Below are 4,313 nucleotides of genomic sequence, written 5' to 3' on the forward strand. Positions count from 1 at the left end.
CATCGATTTCAAATCACTTGTTGTTCCCTTGTCCCTGGGTTTGTTGACACCCCACATCATTTCCTCCACCTCCCTCTCTCCTGTGTTCTGCCCGCCGGAACTGTGGGTCCCATTGTTTCTCCTCCATATTGTTTACTAGATAGACATACAGAGACAATAATATGCACAAAAACAAGACAAAGCAAAACAAGACAAGAATCCAAAACAAAACAACAAAAAAAGAAAAGCCTGTAAATTGTTTCAGGTCTGTTTGTTGACCTTTAGGAGTGTTTCCTGGTCGAATCTGATAGGGTGCCAAGCCTTGGCCTCAAAGTCCATTTCTGGGACTCGCCAGGAACATCATTGCTTTGCTCTCCTTCCTGCTCTGTTGCACGCCCTTAGTGTTTCGCCCTGGTGGGGTGGGGTCAGATCAGGCACAATCCCCGCACTGTGTCTCCACTGTTGTCTCCATATCAATATGAGTCAGTGAGGGATGTCGGGTCTCACTTGCAGTGGGGCTGGCCCCATGGTCCTCTCTGTGCATTGGCTGCTCTGAGCAGGAATATTTTCCTTGGGGTTTGATGGGTCAGGATGTATTCCACTCTCTCTCCTTCCCTCTTCGTTTGCTCCTCTGCTCTGATCAGATGTCCCCCTCTCCCTGAGCTGTAGCATCAGTGTTGTCCTCTGAAGTGCATTCTTTTTTTAATTTTTTTTTGGGGGGGCAGTTCCATTTAATTGGGATTGGGGCCGGTCCCACAGACCTCTCTATTGGTTCCCTGCTTCATGCCAATAGGTTGCATTCACATCTTGGCACATTGGGTTGAAGTCTGGTTCCTATCTCTCTCTCCTCTGGAAATATAAACAATGCCCTCCCCTTGGGTGGGTTAGTAAGGCAGACATTCTTAATTCAATTTGCTGCCATTGAATCAATTCCAACTCATAGCAATTGGTTAAGCTAAAGTATGGTTCAATTTTTTAACTCATTTTTTAGGGGCTGGGGGTTAAATGTATTTTCTTAAAATTTTTCTCAATTGTTTTACTGCATATAATTCACATATCATAAAATCACATCAAGAAGAGCTCTACATTTATCACCAAATCTTTTAAAAAATATCTTTGTACTCACTGGCTGCCGTTGAGTCAAGTCTGACTCATAGTGACCCTTTGGGCAGAGGAGTGCTACCCCTGTGGGTTCTGAGGCCATACATCTTTACAGGACAGAAAGCCTCATCTTTCTTCTTTAGAGCAGCTGGTGGTTTCAAACTGCTGACCTTGTGGTTAACGGCCCAATGCAGTAGTACCACAGGGCTCCTTATCTTTGTAAGGTGACATAAATATCTGGTGCTGTCAGGCCAGATAGCTAGAGAGAGATACAGAGATAGACAGACAGACGTGGGGAGATAGATACAGGTTGTTGAGTGCCATCCCATTGATTTGGGCTCGTAGTGACTCCATATGACAGAATAGAATTGCCTCAGAGGGGATTTTCTTCATTGTGATCTTCCGGGAACCAAATCACCAAGTCTCTCTCCCACAGAGACACTGGATGGGTTTGAAGTGCCACCCTTTTGGATACCAGCTGAACATTTAAATTTTTCACCCACCAGGGCGAGCTAGATAGATTTTTTTTTTAATTCTTGTAAAATGTCTGTTACGTCTGTTCCGACACATGGAAATACCGTGTGCTTCAAAGGGAGAGGTCTTGTGGGAAAGGTTGAGAGGCCTTTCTTCCAAGTCCTGGATGGAGTTCAAACTGCAAACTTTTTATTAGTAGCCCAATACTTACCCATCTGTGTCATTAAGAAACAGTAGATAGACAGACAGACAGAAAGATAAACTAAAACCAAACTCACTGCCATTGAGCTGATGCCAACTCATAGCGACCCTCTAGGACAGGGTAGAATTGACCTTGAGGTGGCTGTGGGAGCAGGTGCACTGTCATAGTGGCAAAATCAATCCCCTGTCTGCTACAAATTGCACATTGTTTTGTCACAAATTGTTACATAATCTTTTCAGAACCTCTAAATACAAAGCTGACTCACAATCTGACCTTGTGGAAATTAACTCCAAATGCACATTAAAAAAATAGTATCAGTTTCCCCTTATATAAAAATGAACTTATAGGAACCACGGGGGTATTCGAGATTGAAAATGATACAGTGATCACTGTATAGGGAACTGAGGGTCCAAGATGACCTGGTATATGACTGTGGGTTCTTTTCACCCCAATTACAGTGTATCAAGCCTAACGGAAGTATCCACTACCTATATAATAGCGTATCATCTTAGTTTTATCCTTAAAATCACAGCACATGTAGCTGGCAAACTACGATAACTCCCCCTATTATCTTATACCACGTGCTTCTTAGGATAAATCAGAACTACAGGATGGAAAAATACAAAGAAAACAACATAAATGAGCTAGTCTTTAAAGTCCTAGACTAGAGCTAAATGTGACAAAAAATTCATGAAACCTACTTATAGCCACTGAGCTGAGAAAAGACAAACAGCCTCCTATTCTGGTCATTTGCAAGAATGTCCACTTGTTCTTCAATGAGAGACGTGCAATGCAAGGAATCTCCGCTAAAACCATGCCGGAGCCCTGCTATGATCATCTAAATCATGTCTCCTCAACAGCTGGAACCGAAGAACACGATGCCGGGAGTGGCTTGTCCCTTGGGATTAGGACAGCCATATCTCCCTCATGCATCTCAGAGGGAGGGTTCTTGTTTCACACTCAGCTGTTGGACGCATTCAAAATTGCAGTCTGAAAACAGCAGAGGGCAATTCACAAACATAGAACTCTACCGTAGAGACACGTTGCTGGTGGCTTTGTTCTTCGGTGGGGAGTCTGTTTTAGGGAAAGACTTCCTAGCTCCTTTCTGGTCATTTTTTCCCAGCTCCTCATAGTTGGGACTAGAGGTGATCAATTCATTTGAACTTAATGGCTGCTAAATTTCACAAATTAGTAGTAATAAGGCTTTGCCTGAAGCCAGTTATCTACCTCCTCTGTAGGCAAGGGAAGCAATCCGAGATGGTGCCTCCCAAATGACACAAGTCCCAAACCTGCTCAAGCACTGAGGGAGATTTGGGCACTCACACAGAGAAGTGGGCCGATGAGGGCTTGGGGCACTCGAGAGAGAGAAGCTGGCCTTCAGGGACTGAGACTAGACTCCATCAGGGGAAAAAATCACGGTGCGGTAGAACAATATTGAATATGACCCAAAGGAGGCAATAGAGCAAGACATCACATCGTCAAATGAGTATCTCCAACGACTGGGTAGACGGAAAGTGAGGACACTCACTAGGGCTAAACAAGAAGTGCTCTCTATTCAATGAGTCCTTTTGCAAACTTTTAAAAAATATATACAACCTTCCAGGGACAGATTCTAGTTGCTTCTTAATATTTCCCAAGATTTGTGGCTCCACAAAAGACTCATGGTGCAGGCTCATCTCTCCACTAATGGGAAGAGCTCTCTTCTTTCTGTGTCCTCTGGTCAATGACAGCAGAGTTCAGAGACAGAGAGCCCCGAAACCCTAAACCCAGCTTGATCTCTTTGGCATAACTGACCACTTCTGGTGCCCAACAAAGGACCACATCACTAAGCTACTGGCTCAAGGCAGTGTGTAGGGGTGAGGAGAGGGGGTGGGAAGGCAGTGACCAACCTTAGTTAAACTATGCTCATTTGTAGGCCACCCCAGAGCTATAATAGAAAAGACAGACATAATCCAATTAGGCAGAAACCCATGTGCCTTAAGATAGCACCGATGTTGGGGTTCCTTGTGGAAGAGTCCACGGCTCAGGCTTGAATATCAAACCTTAAAATAACATTCCATAATTGATATATTTATATAATCAGGTTTCTTTGGTGATCTTTTCTGGACACGAGCCATTACTGTAATTAACGTGAAAAGTTAATTGTACAATTTGCCTACTTTCTCGCCTGGCTGGTGTGTGTGGGAACCTGGGAGAATCTGTCCTGAGTGAGCTTTCGGCTTCCTTAGTCCTACATATCATATAAATGTCATACGGCTAGATGAAGAGCAGCTTTCCCAAGCCCCTGTGCCATCACAGTCACATAGCTGTAGCTCTGGAAACCTTAAGATTAGGATTGGGCAGCAGCTCAGAGGAACAAGTAGTTCTTTTTCCCTCACATGTCTGTGAGAGTATAAGATCTCTGTAACATCTCAAAATATCACCCCGAGAATGTGACTGTATGTTCCTTTTATCAAGAGATGTGGCGCAGTAGAAAAATATAGTATGATTGTCATTTCCCAAAGTGCCCTTGACCTGCCTGGTCTCTCTGAACATTACTTAAATACTCAGCATTGAC

This window comes from Tenrec ecaudatus, chromosome 14 (assembly GCF_050624435.1).
Source record: "Tenrec ecaudatus isolate mTenEca1 chromosome 14, mTenEca1.hap1, whole genome shotgun sequence".
Classification (NCBI taxonomy): Eukaryota; Metazoa; Chordata; class Mammalia; order Afrosoricida; family Tenrecidae; genus Tenrec; species Tenrec ecaudatus.